At 38.7% G+C, this 17,297-nt stretch overlaps 1 protein-coding gene and 1 long non-coding RNA gene across 2 annotated transcripts in view; both read left to right on the top strand.

Annotated features, from left to right (window-relative positions):
* Positions 1–17,297, top strand: part of LOC124268176 (sodium- and chloride-dependent GABA transporter 3-like) — a 38,036-nt gene that overhangs the window by 3,875 nt on the left and 16,864 nt on the right. The window lies entirely within an intron of this gene.
* LOC124268178 lies at positions 1,421–13,665 on the top strand. Its single transcript, XR_006896223.1, has 3 exons — positions 1,421–1,501; positions 1,675–1,682; positions 13,654–13,665. It is a non-coding gene; the product is annotated as an uncharacterized LOC124268178 (long non-coding RNA).

Here is a 17,297-nt window from a genome sequence, read left to right on the forward strand (position 1 = left end):
GGATTTTCTTTGCGTATTGTATAGATAAAGATGATAAAATGTTTCATGTAATATTCATGACAACGAGTATTGGTGTACATATCGGAGTTTTATTCGTTGACTTTCATCAGGCCAGCGAAAACGGAATCTTTTCATATTTCTATAACTGTGTAATATTCTACACTGCCGAAAATATTTTCCTCGAAATAATGCATACATATGACAAATATTTTCTTATGCTTGAAGTTATTTGGACACTTATCCTGTGTTCCTGTTTGTTCTGAACATAACTGCAATTGCTATGATTCAGTTCAGATTCTATTTGCAGATTTGGATTGAGGGTTGTAACTACGCCTTGCTCGCATACGGAATTGGGTTTGGATGTCTTCCAACAATGGCAGGACACAACAAACTTAACAACAATTGCTTCAGGTACATTATTTTTCCGAGACTACCTATATTGATATAGTCACTGTATTTAGTTATCGCAGATAATATGGGTTCATGTACGGCAGACTGGATTCGAGCTGTCCAGTCGTACATGAGAGCGGACTTCCTGTGGGCTACCCCATCAATACTTAGTAGCGTAACTGATATCACACGGATTAGGAAATCAATCTTGAGGTACTCTAGTATTCATCAACGTTACAATATCATCTCAAAAGACGTGTTTATATTTTAAGTAACAAACGGGTTGCCCAACAAACTTGGAACACATTCTATCCGTGGGCCCAGAGGAACAATTGGTGGAGCTGGATTTGTGGACATGGTTCATATGCTGTATACAACATGTCGTTGATACACAATGCCTATACAATAATTTCATTGTAGGGACGCTGTGACTTTGGTGATCGCTACTGCATTATCATCTGTATATAATGGGTTTGCCTTCTTCGCAATCATGGGTCACGTTGCTCATCTGCGTGGTGTGACTGTAGATACGTTCCAATACTCAGGTACTTCCTTGATTGTACCCAACTCCAGTCATTTTAGCAGTTTCTCTGTATTATGTTTAATATATATTGACCCACGGCATCAGCTTATACACACCTTTCACACTTAGTGGTGTAGTAACACAAGACAAATCTTATGGATAACAACTTCTTGATGTATTTCTGATAACGTTTCTGGGCTACTTCTTGCCCCTTCTTCAGGTGGAAACATAAATCAAGAAGTTGTTATCCATAAGATTTGTCTTTCATTCATAGTATTGTTGAAGCTTTCACCACAGCTCAAAGACATTTAAGGAATGAAAATGTCTTAGATGAACATCAGTTACAAATAGAACGGTCGTACCAGTTCATAATATTTTGTTTCACAAACCAGCTACAAGTGGCCGGTGGACATGACAACACCAGCGCTGCCATCACATACATTCCTGTATTGTGAATCATTTGGTTGTTATATGTCTATCAGCATTGATAGGAGGAGACACAACTGATATTGAACAGGAACGATTTATCATGGATAGGCACCTTCTTTATTGCAATGGATGGGACGTTTCGGTGTAGATGCTGACACCGTTATCAAGCAAGTTATTAAACGTCGCATCCATTGCAATAAAGAAGGTGTCTATCCATGATAAATCGTTCCTGTTCATCACACCAGCTTCTAAATACCACCCAAAGAAGTTAAGCTTACATTGTTATACATCTTACGAGGTACCAAATATTAAAACTTGCTCAGAATTATCAGTCACTTGTGTGGGTTCATTTAAGCATGAAATACAAAACACACCAGCCCAAATTGTACGGAGGCCCGAGCTAGTGATTTATTCATTCTTTATCATACAAAGACACTCAGGATCACAAATATTATAGGTCATCATAAATATCAAATGACACATGAAGTAAACAGTACTATGTGACGAATACCTTTTCTTTGTACTAATGGTATTCTGTTGCCTCGGGCTACTACCAGATGACATCAGATACAGTGTACGGAAACTTGCAATTGTATATCTTGTTTCATCAGGGACAGTGTTAATATCAATCTTCACTATTTTGATGAATACAATCGTGTTTTTATTTGTACAGGTTACAACCTTGGATTCATCGCATACCCGGAAGCAGTGGCGGCACTCCCCTTGCCTCAGTTGTGGTCTGTCTTGACCTTCTTGATGTTGATAACACTCGGAATCGACTCTCTGGTTACGTATGGTTTCTAGAGAACGACACCCATCTGACCAAAAATTCCTTTCCAAGAAATAAGTAAAACCTGTAAACATCGCTTGTATATCATCAGATATGTTCATAAATAACTTACTTGAGTATTTTGGGGTATGAAGTAACACAAACAGCTGATGTAAGGTTAAATGTCTCGAAACGTTTTGTAAATACTTCAATACAAACAAGTCTTAGTCATGACCAGACCTTCAATGCTTGCATATATATACTAGAAAGGCGAGTCATCAGAAATTTCAAGGGGGGACAATGTTCACACAAATGTCTTTCAATCTTGTCCACAACATAAGAATTGATATTTATAGAAGCTTTAAAAGGCCCTTATTTTATGCCTTTCTTTTGAACAATCGATCACACAGACAGGAGACGGATACGATGGTTTGCATTTTGTTATTTTGGTAAATTGTTTATATGAAGTTGTAATTACATGATAAATAGATATTTATGCTAGTCTATAAAATGGGATACTAGTATATGAATATATGGTGTCTACTATACACATGGAAAAATGTATCGCAACAACTATGATTTTAACCTCCATTCATATGCATATTATAATTATGTCTGTATGATTATTTTGTGCCTTCGAAAGCACCATACATTGATTTTAGATATGCCCGCGTTACGATAAAAAACGTGAGTATCATGAGCATTGCGTTACGTGTAACCGTCATTAGGCACATAAGAAATTTCAGTAATTTGTTCTCGCAAATACTCTGGAATAAACATTCATTTCGTTGTTGATAAGCATATGAATGGCCTCCTCAACTGACAACTGCTCAGAGAGTGCAATTTCTTGGAATGCGGAATTCCGGTCTGGCACTGGGGTCTTTTGTAAGAAATGTGGGTTGTTAGCAATCGACTATCAGCCCATTTGCAAGAAAACGCCAACAAACTAATAACGTTAAAGACTGACAGGGCGGCTAAGAGTGACAGCTTCTGAGGATGATACCGCCTTGCTGAGGATCACACGTCTTCATCCGTTCATGCCAGTCGCGTGTTTAAAACAGAGTGGCCTCCACATCGTCGTTTGCCCATCAGAACAGTCGGGCAAAGAGACCACTCAGATGTCCGTTGTTATCCCAGAGCACAAAGCAGCACGACTAGATTGGTGTAAAAGCTCGACGTCATCGGAATTTGACGTCATGGAGAAGGGTTCACTGGTAAATTGAGGTTTGGAAAGGTTCCTTTGCTATGGTTAAGGAAAACATATTTATACTATGAAAACTAAAGGGTGTTGCGATACCTTTTCCCATGGGTATATATTGAGAACACACAACTGTGGTTGATATATTGAAATCCCGTTTCTATACAGTTACCATGCTACGAGATTGCCATAACAGCATTGTCAGATCAGTTTCCATGCCTATCTCGCCGACGTTTGGTGGTGATCCTCATGGTCCTGGTGCCATGTTTCCTCCTTGGTCTACTGTACCTGACACAGGTGAATATCATGAACTGTCCAAAAGTACCTAGTGCCTTCCCTGTCCACAACATCGTTGTTTTGATTTTTGACTTGTCAGACTTCTACAATGTTTTTTCCTATCAACTGATTGGCAATACTTAACTTCACAATACAGTGCGGTTGTTTGTATAGGTTGATATGTGATCTAGTGTTTGTTGAGTAACACGTGTCTTCATAATGTTGAAACTGTGTTTTATGACAGGGAGGAATGTACATGCTTACACTGGTGGACTGGTATGCGTTTTTCCCCTCAATAGCAGTTTTTGGCATGTTGGAATGCTTTGTTGTCAGCTGGATCTATGGTAAGCACTCAACAGAGACAAAACAAAGTCGAATTGAAAACAAAAACTAAACAACCGTAAGTGATACGTGATATATATCTAACAGCCTCATCATATTGTGCTACCTCTTTCAACTATGGTATTAAAGTCTTTTGGTAACACCATGACGCGAATGATCTACACTGCTGATGCGAGTGTCCCTGTAGATCATTAAAACATACATTACGCAAGGAGTTTGGTGTTATTTTAGGCACACAGAGAATGGAGGAGTTCATCAAAATGATGTGCGGGAAGACTGTTCCAAGGGTCATGATCTTCAGCCTGAAATTCATCAGCCCAGGACTCCTTTTGGTAGGTGACAGTGTCTCCCTTTGTTCACAAACAACGGCCGTTTGTCATATGCAATCTGCTATTATCGTGACATTGTTGTTTCGTGACTGACTGTAGTTTACATGTATAATAGGTGACAAAGTTCTACTTTGTCAAGTTTGATATTAAGAAGAATAGCGTGCCACATTTCTATGTTGTTTGTTAATGTTGATTCCCATGTTAAAAACAATGCCGCGAAAACAAAAAAACACCAACAAGCAAAAGAAATGCGACATAATATGTTATTGTAATTGATAATTTTTTAATTGTAAAATTAACAAAGTACACAAATCAATTCAAATTACATTACAGGAATTACAATGGCAGTAACAATACAATGCCAATGTGATATTAAAACAGCAATAGAATACAGGTATGATATTTGCCTAGATGCAACAGTGGCCAAGTTTCCAAAATAGGCTCAGGCTGAGAATCCAGGAAGAAACACATGTGAGACGACCAACACATTGGTATGGCCATTAATATATGCAAAGCGTTTCTGTTCTGAAACTTTGCCTATCACACTGTGTGAGATTATACTGGAATATTTCGACTGCTGTAGTAGCTTAGGGTCCAGGGTCACGATCCACAAAGCGTTCGTAGCACTATGCCATTCGTAAGCTTATGATAAAGTATAGAGTTACGATAGGTCGTAAAGCTTTTGGATCGGCACCCATCCCGGTCCAAATACAGTAATAAGCACACTACTGCTCTTAACAGAAGCAACGTGATACAATTGCTATACTTTTTAAAACATTTCCACATAACATGTTATATAGTTGAGTAGTTTGTCCATTTTCGCATGTTCATGTCGGTGTATGAGGCACAGTGGTATAACATGTCCTTGTTTGTACAGAGTAGACACCGGAGAATAGCTTTTACAAAATCGTCCAGAAGATAAGGTGGTGTTACACATTCAAGTACGAAATAATGCTTTCATGTATGTGAATTTACCAATTGTATTATAATGCCCCATAACTGACAGACAATCGTTTCATTGTTATCATATCTGCCTCACATCATTACCATTACTTCTGAGCCGCAAACAAAATTGTAAATAGACAATATTGCATATAGATTTGACCAAACTGGTCAAACATTGGTCATGCCCTGAATCATCCTTCTTACAGATCATCTTCTGCTACTCCCTCTACTCCTACCGACCCCCTAGCTATGGTGACTACATCTACCCTACCTGGGCCACGGGATTTGGATGGATGATCTCCATTGGTTCACTCTTACCATTGCCCGTTGTATTCATCTGGACGGTGTACAAAACAGAAGGAAATACAATCAGAGAGGTAACGTCGTTCGGCGCTGTGCATAGACAGGAACGTTGTTAATAACAGTGATTCGGGATCAATGTTTTAATGTTTATATGTTTGACTGACTGCAGAGGCCCAGATAAACTGCGTATCCGTGTAAAATACGCATAGAAAATTTCCAGTTACGCATTGAAAAATAATCGTTGCGTACCAATTACGCATTTAAAGTGTAAGATACGCAAAAAGTTTTAAACATATGCGTACCAAATACATTTATAAAACTCGCTTGCGTTATGAAAAAGACATCAGTTGCTATCAAGTTGTACTGTCAGTGTAGGCAGGATGAGTGAATTTTTATGAAATTATTTCCATTATATTTAAGTTGGTTTTGATTAGGTATGACATAAAGCAGTACATACCTGCTTATTAAACTTACTCAAAGACATTATACTTAGCTGAGTAAAATCACTGAAGTACCCACATATTTGAAAGAAGTGGGTAACGGAAAATGAAATACCCACTCAACATTTATAATACCCACTCCAAGAAAATACAGTGGGTACAGTACCCACGTGAGGAAAATCTTATCTGGAGCTCTGTTAATTTGACTACAGAAGAAGTTCCAACATCAAGTTTATTTACGATGGTAAATGATTGGCTTAACTATACTTCGTGTGCAGGTAATTTTTTATCCAGGAGACTAGGCCTGCTTCTCCTGGCACATTGCAACCCCCTCCCATCAGTCCCGGTTCAGATTCTGTCTATGTCATAAGAGGGGATACCACTCCACAGAAAAGAACAATTATTGACAGTTAAACATTCAAATGTTGGTATTCCAGACGTTAATATGATAACATAATATGGACAATACTTGTTAAACAGCACATCCTCATTTTTTTGGCTGGTTGCATAATGTTGCCATGCTTTTCAGTTGTGCTCATTATTTTGGTCCGGGAGACTGCGAATAATTTTTTATTTCTTCTCTTTTGTAGAAACTGAAAAAGTCGCTGGAACCCGACACACAGTGGAGACTATCATTGTCGAATGAGAACACCATAGAATTAATGCTTTAGTTCCAACTCGCTTCATACTCATTTCGTACGTAGGAGCAAATAGTTTGGCGGTTTCATGTTTTTTGTGCAGTGAGAAAACAATGGAGTTACGCAGCTGCCATAATCTGAAACGATGCCCAAAGACAATATCCTTATGTAAACATGTTGATTATAAGATCTATTCATTATTTCAATGTTTTTATTTGATAACGAGTAAGAACACCAATCAACACAATTTGCACTGCTCTTCGCATCTTTACTTTAAATAGTAATTGCGTATTTAGTGGTCATAAACAGCAGCTTGCAGGCACTACATATGTCTACGATCTCAAGGAAGGACAGCTTACCACTTGGAAGCCCAGAGTCGTTGTGTGATCTGTGATGGTTACCCTGAATATGAACATTGGTTTATTTGCACCATGGCCGTGTTGGTTTGTTTTCTAAAAAGAGTTTGAAGCTCTGGGAAATGCATCAATTATGGTTGCCACTCATGAGATGAACATACAGTCGAGCACCGTTGTCTCGATATTCATGGGACCAAGAAAAAAATATCGAGTTATCCGAACTTCGAGACATCTGACCAGGGCATATCATCACATATCACTATGAAAGAAAACAAAACGCTTCTGAGTATGTTTTGATTCGAAACTATAATCCGTATTCAGTAGTGTTAAGTCGTAACAGTGAGTACTTCCTAATTAAATTCTTCTTATTGAATGTTAATTAAATAACACACAAGTGACATCTTCAACTCAATTAGCCCTAATAAGTTTACGCTTCCGCATCCCTTTGGTCATGCCGCACCGTGTGTAAACGTGTGGGAAAAAAAATCACTTCAGAGTGATACTAGCCCATGAAAGGTAGGTGAATATCGAGTTTCTTAGCAAATATCGAGTTAAAAGGGTAATTTTGGTTGTCGGGACTTTGAAATTATATCGAGATATCCGAAATATCGAGACATCCGTATCGAGTTAAAAGAGCTTGAATAATGATAAATTATGAAGGATTTTGCCGGGACCGAGATGTTATATCGAGACAACCGAGATATCGAGTTATCAGAGTTCGACACAACGGTGCTCGACTGTATTTTGGGTTTTTTCAAAGCAGACCTAAATACGAACAACACTCATCCACAATACATATTTGTGTACGAAAGCCTAACGGTACCACGTTTTTAGCTTAAATCTTTTGAAACCGAAATAGTTCATTATTTTAATTATTTCTATATCTTGTCGAAATGTCGAGGAATATGTTCGTTACTTGGTAAAATTTGTTTTTCAAGTCTCTTGTTCACCATAGTATGTACGCACGTAACCTTTAACGGATTACATTTGTCCTGAGGAGAATGTCCATGGTTCTTGTTTGTATTCTAGAGCGCTCTAACCTTCACATCTTTCAATTTTAGAACTTGAACACAAAGGCATTATCGATAACGATATTAATTAGCCTTAAGTCTCAGCTTGAGTGAGTGAGTGAGTTAACATTTATCGTTTATCGGCAATATTTCAGCCATATCGTGACGAGAACAATTAATTTTATACATAGTACTTAATGGTAAATTGTAAAAACCTGTCAACGAAGGACAGTAAAAAAAACTATATTATCACAGATTCGAATTTAAAACTAGTAATTAGATCTAAAACAGTTTAACTATAGATGACAATACAAGGAAAAACAGGCTATATATTGCCAACACTCAGCTTGAGGGTAGGTGGGGTAGCCTAGTGGTCAATGCGTTCGCTCGGCACGCCGAAGACACGGGTTCGATTCCCCACATTGGCAAAATGTGTGAAGCCGATTTCTGGTGTCCCCCGCAGTGATATTGCTGGAATATTGCAAACAGCGGCATAAAACTAAACTCACTCTCTCAGCTTAAGGGGATACGAATTTGCTTTTACCTATTTCCTGACACTGAAAGCAAGAAACCCTGTGCCAGAAAGATCTTTAAAGCGGTATCATTTACAATGAGCTTATGCATGGGGTAGACCCATTTGAAAATGCAGCTGATCGGAAACGCTCTTTTGCTTTCAAGTATTTGAGAATATTTTATGAATGTTCGTAGCAATGTTAAACAAGTTTATTATAGATATCGTATCGCACTTCCAAAACAAGATTTACAATGTTAACGTGAGTGAAATGGTTCTTTGTCCACCCGCTTACAGGAACTGCTTATCATTGATGCTGGTTAATGGGACAATGAACTGCTTATGGAAAGCAATCGTGTGCCCGAAAAATCAAAAGAACATACAAATTATAGCAGTCAAGTTGAAAGCACATACGCTAACCATATGCATATGGTAGACAAATTTGGTAATAAAAATCGATTGCTGTTAAATGACCATTTTATGAAAAAATCTGCTACTCCTCAAATAAATAAAGTTACTCGTACATTCGATGTCAGGTGTGAACGTTAACTCATCTGTTCTGAACAGAGGTAAACTGGTACGAACCGAGGCGTGGACTCGACCTAAAACAACGAACTCTCTAAGGCCGCGTTCGTATGCCACGGTATACTTATACGAGTATATTAGCTCATATAAGCAAATTTACTCCTAATGAGTAAATTGACTATGTGAAACGCAGTTACTTATATAAGCAAATTTGTTACCGTAGTAAATTTACTACACCTCCAGAGGTATAGCAAAAGCAAATTTGCTTATAAGCAGATGAAGAGGAAGAAGGAGACGAAGAAAATGATGAAGAAAAAGAACAAGTGGGGGAGGCGAGGAATGAAAACTTTACTGTCGGTAATACAAAATTTGAGAATATGTGCCTGTGTTTGGAGACAAAGAAAGCAGAGGCCGAAATGAAAAGAATAGAGCTCGAAAAACAAAAGATCGAATCAGAAGAACGACAAAAGCGCGAGGAGAGAGACCATCCGTTTCGGATGATGCAGATGATGCTGGGCAGGATGGCTCCACAGTCTCAACAGCAACCTATTGCAGGTCCTTCACACTGGGGTAGTACACCATCTGGTACTGAGAACTCTTATGGGGACTCATATTATAACATGTAAAGTTTCATTTACATAAACCAGAGTATGGACTTACTCGCCTCACGTGACCAAAGACATTGGCCATCATATTTTGTTCATTTTCAATTATTCCAATTATTCCTTTGATAATGTGATTAATGACTTTTGTTGTTTGAGGATAATTGTGTTTGATAAATGTTTATGCACACCACTTCCGTAATCGAAGAGACAGTTTTCTTATTGGAATTATTTTAAAATATATTTATTCAATTTAACATGTATGAGTATTATTCCATTGTGATATATAACCGGATCCACTGGACTTTTCAATCCTTTTTGGTTATTAAAAGTGTGTGAACTGTAACTTTTTGGGCATTATTCAATAACAATAAAAGGTTTTGAGATGTTTTGAATCTCTTTATTGTTTACAGACAGACATACAGACATTTTATTTCAGTAATGTAGGCCCTTGGCCCATAATACAACATAGTGCAATTATAAAGAATACATAAATGCTGCATATTGAATGACGATTGGAGTACAGGGTCAATTGATAGTAATAGTGAGTGAGTGTCTTAGTTTTAATACGGTGGAGAGGAATGTAGTTAATGATTTTAGATAATTTATGTCGTTGCGAGTAATTAAACGCACAAAAGTTTCAATTGTTGGAGGGTGGGTCTGGTGGGTTGTGAAACATTTATTTCTTATTTCAGAATATTTACCACAGATGAGTAGAACATGTAACTCATCTTCAACATAGTTTAAACCAACAGAGTGGCAGTAAAGGCAGAGACGTTGATCATACGGTGTATTGGTGTGGCGGCCGGTTTCAACTGCTAATCTAAAGTTGTTACAGCGGAACATAGCAATAACTTTCCTTTGATATGGGAGGAGGTCACATGACAAGTAGTGCTCGACATTAAGTAAAGATTTAAATTGTGAATAATATTTACATTTAGTTGAAGAGTCAAGTGAGGAACGCCAATTTTGAATGAAGGAGTCATAAAATCGCTGCTTGAAGATGGATATAAATGTTTTAATGCAGCCAATTTCTTGTGAGATCCATACAAACCCAAAACCATACTCAAAAAGGATTTGTCTTATATGTGAAGCCCAAGTAGATTTAGTATTATCATCGAGAGATTTGAGCATTTGGTAGGCCTGATAAGGAAGTCTATGATGTTGTAGCTGCAACAGTCTGCACCAGTACATTATTGATCTAGAGGTATAGTGGTATTGCAGTGAGAGTCTGCCACACTCTCCAAGCACCATGCTTTTGTTGGTATACTTGCTGACTTTGAGAAAAGTCTTACAGAACTTAAAATGTACAGTTTCAATATGTCTGCAATAAGTGGTTCCCCAAATCTCTGATCCATAACAGAGAATAGGTGTAATCATGGAGTCAAATATCTTACAAATGTCCTTGTGATCAATACATCCAAAATGTTTCTGGTAATTATAGATGGAGAATATAGCTTTGCTTGCTTGAGCTGCTAAACAGGATTTGGCTTTAGTCCATAACAATTTAGGGGTGAACACAATCCCAAGATATCTGTACATATTCACAACTTCTATTTATTCACCTTTTAAAAACCATTTCTCACAATAACGGAGAGGACCACCATTTCTAAAAACAATAATTTTTGTTTTGTTCAGAAAACGATATTGTTTACAAAACGATATGAACACATGAATGGAAAGTTCACTGCAACATATCATATTCACATAAGATATAAAGAATGGAAGGTTCACTGCAGCACAAAATATTCTGCCAAGTCCTTGTGCGGAGTTGTGGCGCTGAGGATTACATTGTCCTCTGGATCCACCTCATCCACATCCTCCTGGTCCTCTAGGTCACCGTCCTCTTGGCCAAATGCTTCATGGTGCATCTCACAGAGATTATGCAGGACTACACACGCAATCACCACTGAACTAGTGAACTCAACAGAGGTGTCTAAGCGCTTCTGAAGACAACGCCATCTACCTTTCAGGCGCCCAAATGCACTCTCTGTAGTCATACGGGCACGACTTAGGCGGTAGTTGAATGTGGTCTGGGAGAGGCTGCGGTTAGCCCTGTTAGTAAAGGATTTCGAAAACCAAGGTTTCAGGGGATAGGCTGCATCAGCTACGAGAATAATCGGCATGTGAAACTCCTTGTTGGGAGTCGTTAGTTTCTTTGACCTGGTCCACTGAGGCAACAAATCATCCGTCTCTCCTTTGTGGAAAAGCTCAGAGTTTCCCAGAACACGCGCGTCATGTACCCGTCCCGGCCAGCCCACGTTGATGTCAGTGAAGATATAGCTGTGATCACAAACGGCTTGCAGAATCACTGAATAGTATCCCTTTCAATTTAATTAGTCACCATGGGCATACGCGGGGGCGATGATAGGAATATGAGTGCCATCAAGGGCACCTGCACAGTTTGGAAAATCCCAGGTTGATTCAAATCCCTCAATAACAGCTTTTAGAAATGAGACATATGTTGGCAGCATTGTCTCCTCAATTGCAATACATACATCCCTCACACATTACCATACTGTGGACTTGCCAACACCAAACACATTTGCGAGGGTCCTATATTCAGCCGAGGATGCAAGCCAGTATACTGCGATCAATCTCCAGTCTGTCTCTGACAGGTCGACCTGCACAGTTTGATGTCAAACCAGGTTCAAGCTCTCGACACAGAATATCAAATGTTGTCTTTGTCATTCTAAAGTTCTCTACTCATTCTTTACTTGTGAATCCTTCTTTGACAACATTTGACCACCAATGCTGAGATCTGGGCTTCACTCATATCCTCTTCTGTCTTGTAAGCCCTAGAAGCAGACCTGTGCTAAAAAAATAAGGGAAGTCCCGACATCTTTTTCTTTCTAAAAGCAGTGACTGCATCTTATCAGATCAATGGTACACTCTAAAATGACGATAAAAATACAAATACTCATATAAGTGCACTGAATTGTGCACTTTGTGTTACAAGCATGAAATTTGGCATGATTTAGCTTATACCCTTCTTATTAAATAAAGAGCGAGAGGCCTCGCAGATTTTTATATTTTTCATAATGTTTCGGGGAAAAGTGAAAAAAGTAAACATTTTCTACTCATTTCATCATAATTTCTTTCAAAATTCTCCAATTCTCATAAGTCATATATCAAATTGTAGGAAATTCATAGCTGATCATTTTCCATCTCTACATGCTTTTCTATGTTAGGTCTACGGAAGTCAATATATAAATATCATGACTAACCGAAAATGGGAAAATTGGCGGCCATTTTTCACAAAGTGCAAAATTTGATCACTTATCCGCTATTGAGGTGACCATGCTTGTTGATCAAATGCGTTTGACTATGATTTACATGTGACAAGTCATTTTAGTGTTGATTCATAAGGGATCAGGTACTGGACAGAAAACTGTGTTGTGTCATTCGACTTGAAGTGAAGTTCAAAGATGCAGCTGTACCAAATGTTAACATTTCTACCAATGTGACAAAGTAGTTTCGGTAACGTGATATTTTCACTGCAGTTTTCATGTACGCATCTTAACATAACAATATGATCTATTTACAACTTAGAACACGGGCTGTAACAATATTATTAAGTATTTAAATGTTTTCTGTAACAATGCTATTTACAATCTATAACACGGACCAAAAGCCCAAATTTACAAACAAGCAATTATGACCTATACGGGCTTGGATACACAGGTGATTATTTTTGTGATAATTGCACATGTGCTTTTCAGTGATTCTCAACGTTGATTGGTCAGCTAAGCAGAGAAGAAATATGATTGGTTGACGGAACTACTTTTCATGATCTACGTTTATTGACAACTTTTACCGTTTCAATGATAATTAGAACGTGCTGTACTCACACATTCCGATATTTAAAAAAGAAAACATAAAGGTTAAAGAATATGAATACTCTTCTTATTAGACATTATTATTTTGCAATAAAATTGCGTTATAAATAGTAGTATTTCTAAAATAAATAACCTTAAAAAACCCAAAGCAATCGTTTGCAATGTTTGTAAACAAACATGGCGGCCATTAGGCTAACCCCGATCAAGGCCCGAAAACCTCTAATCCAGTGACAATGGTGTACCAGTACATCAAATCATGCAACTTTCCGGACACAAAAATGTTCAATCAATAAACAGTTACTCTTCAATTAATGAGAAACAACATCAAGTCCATCAATAAATTGTTGTCCAACCCTTGTATCTCCACCACTCTGTCCACTCATCCTCAGCCTCAGGCTGCCACCATGACGTCACAGTCTTTGTCGCATGCCGTAATTCTTCATTCTCTACATACACTATTCTCAGGTCCAACTTGGGGTAGTATATTCCACTTCAATATATCCGAATGACTGCTCTGTCAGTCGACCATCTGCTCCAAAGAGGCGTACTATTCTTCCCATTGACTCGGATTCCGACTAGAGTTATCCTTCTTGGAACTGTTCATGCTGTACTCTACTCAATTGTTTAATCTTCAAACTTGACAGAAAACTTGTTCTACATGTATTTATGGGATGGTTGTCTATTAGATTTCCAAACTTTTAACCGTTGACTTTCCCCCAAATTGACCGGTTTTTGCCAAAGTTTCAACCCTACACCTTCACCCGTCACTAGACACACGTCAGTCGTGAATGAACGATGTTCCGTCGCACTGACTTGATCAAATAACGGTTTAGCTGTTATTATGTTCAATGATATATTTAAAAGATCATTTTTACCTTATTAACAAATGTTAATTAATTATTCCAGACAAAATATTTTTGTTGTATTTTAAAGCGATTTTACTAGGTACTATTTTCCATAGCGTAGTTATGTTATAACCGCTGGAGAAGTTAGGTTAAAGTAATGTTCAGTGCCTCGCCAATGCTTCAGTGAACATTATTTCGATTGGAGATTTCCGTAATCACTGTTAGAGGAGTTGGTGAGCAAATAGGACGATGTTTAGAATTTGGCAGATGAGCGCTTTAAATCAAGAATGACGACAGTCATTTGAACAAACGTCGGTGTAATGCGATCATGTCACAAAGCACCGTATTGTATATTTATATAGATTTCTTATTATCAATATTGTGTCACAAATCTAAAATATTATACAGTTCCAGAAAATTCCTGCTGTCTTACTCGATGTACACTCGATTGGACAATCATATGAGAGGAGGTGAAATTTCTTGCATCTTCTAAAGCAATCCTCATCATCCGCCAAAGGACCGCATAACAAAGAGGAGGTAATGTTATTTTGCAGTATTACAATTCAGGTTAAGTCTGCAATCTTATTTACCACACAACAGTTTCGGTTTTCTTCCACCACACGTTCCATTTATTACATCCGGTCATCTCGTCTTACAAAACACACACTCATGAGCGAAACGAAATATTCCGTATCTGACAATACCGACCCGACATCCCTCCCCTATCAGAGAAATGCTGTAATTACTGTAACCTTATAGCTTAAACAAATATTAACATAAACTGACATTTCTGCAGAATCATGAAGTCTGGACAACTTGAGCCAAATAACTAAGCATACCCTCAATACACTACTTTATGAACTCCAGCTCTTGTGTCTCAGTCAGTATCAAGATAGTCAGAACTGAAATTAAATGTTGCAAACTACTGAACCAAGTCAAAATAACATGAATACTTATGTCCATGAAACTGAACTCTCAGTCTATGCTGAAACAGTAAAACTATCAACTTAACGATGGTTAAGCAATCAGATCCCCAATCAGTCAAGCATAACAAAGTCATCAAACTTCTTTGGAACAGACTTCTGTCTGTCAGACCTCCTAAGACACTGATCAATATCCACAGTCTCTGAATGGCTAGCTTTATTGTCATCAACTCGTGCACCGGTTGGTTCTGTCAGATTGTTCAGCTGTGACTGATATGGCTTCACATGCGAAGTATTACGCCTATACTGAGCACCATCCTCACTTTGCACAGTCACCATGCTTCCTGCCTTAGAAATAACTTCAACTGGTGTTGGGAAATAAGGTGTTTCTACCTTACTCATGTGTTCCCTTTTAAGCAACACCTTGTCTCCAGGAACAATCTTGGACTCTGCGGCATGGCGTTTTTCATCGGCGTACAATTTCGATGAACCTTTCTTTTCGGCGTCTCTGTCACGAACCTCATAGTCAATGGATTCAGGAATCAAAACAGGTAACTTAGTTCTCATCTTCCTTCCAAACAACAGTTCAGCTGGGCTTTTCCCAGCTACTGTGTGGAGTGTTGCACGGTACTGAGTGACATATACCTGCAGTGCCTCTTTCCAGTTCTGCTTTGTGGCATGAGCAATCTTCAATCTCTTCACTAGAGACTGATTTTGTCTCTCCACCTCACCATTAGCTTGAGGCCAACGAGGAGTTACTCGATGGTGTTCAATACCATTGTCCGTCAGATAGTCTCCCATCACCTCAGATACGAACTGAGGACCATTGTCTGAGTAGATTGACACAGGCAATCCATGTCGTGAGAACATACCTTTGAGAACATCTACAGTTTTCTGTGCTGTGGTTGATTTCATCACCTTGTATTCATAGTATCTACTATAATAGTCAATCACCACAAGAATCGATTCACCAGATGGTAATGGACCAAGGAAATCCATTGCAAGGTTTTCCAAAGGTTTTGGTGGCAGTTCTGTTGTCTGAATAGGTTCTGGAGGACTCGGCTTGCTGACCAGCTGACAACCGTGACATGTTTTGCAGAGCCTTTCTGCATCCTTATCCATATTTGGCCACCACACCTTGGATCTCAAGTTCTGCTTTGTACCAACAACACCAAGGTGCCCTTCATGTGCAAGTGACAAAACTCTGGGTCGCAAACACATGGGAATCACTATTCGATTACCTCGCAACACCAACTTCCCTATTCTGCACAATTCAGAACTCACAATCACATATTGCTTCAATTCACAATGATTCCAATCACTAGAATCAATACACTGACGCACCATTTCCAACTCATCATCCGTTGCAGAAGCTCTCTCGACTTCTCGAGTTGTTACAGCCTGAGGCGTTGCATTCACCGCTACAAATCTGACATATTCTTCAGCACTACTTGACACAGCTTGAGGTTTCACAAACTGTTCTCTTGACAACCTGGACAACGGATCAGCTATATTGCTCCTTCCTGGTGCATACACAACCTTGAAGTCGTATTGTTGGAGGCGCAAAACCCAGCTTTCTATTCGAGCACAGGGTTTGGACTTTGGTGAATATATTGCTTCTAGGGGTTTGTGGTCTGTGACCAACTCAAATGATATCCCATATATGTACGGGTGAAACTTGCTGATGAAAGTCTCTGAACGACTTGCTCAAGTCGTTTATTATGCTCATCTGTGGAAGGACCATGGACAACAATGTCATCTGATATATTGGCAACCCCTGGGATTCCTTGAAGGGTTTTCTGGATTTCATGCTGATATATCTCAGGTGCAGCATTTATCCCAAACAGCAGCCGCTTATACCTATACAGTCCACAATGAGTCACAAAAGTTGTAATGTTACGCGACTCAGGATGTAACTCAAGTTGATGGAAACCCAACTTCAGGTCTAACTTTGAGAAGACTCTACTTTCACTCATGTCCTGTAACACTTCATCTATTGTAGGTATAGGGTGCCTTTCTCTCAAGATAGCTTCATTGGCGCGTCTCATATCCAAGCATAGCCTTATATCACCTGAGGCCTTTGGTACAATGACAACAGGATTCA

Source organism: Haliotis rubra, unplaced genomic scaffold (assembly GCF_003918875.1).
Source record: "Haliotis rubra isolate DU_JTF1 unplaced genomic scaffold, ASM391887v1 Scf1369, whole genome shotgun sequence".
In the NCBI taxonomy this organism is placed as follows: Eukaryota; Metazoa; Mollusca; class Gastropoda; order Lepetellida; family Haliotidae; genus Haliotis; species Haliotis rubra.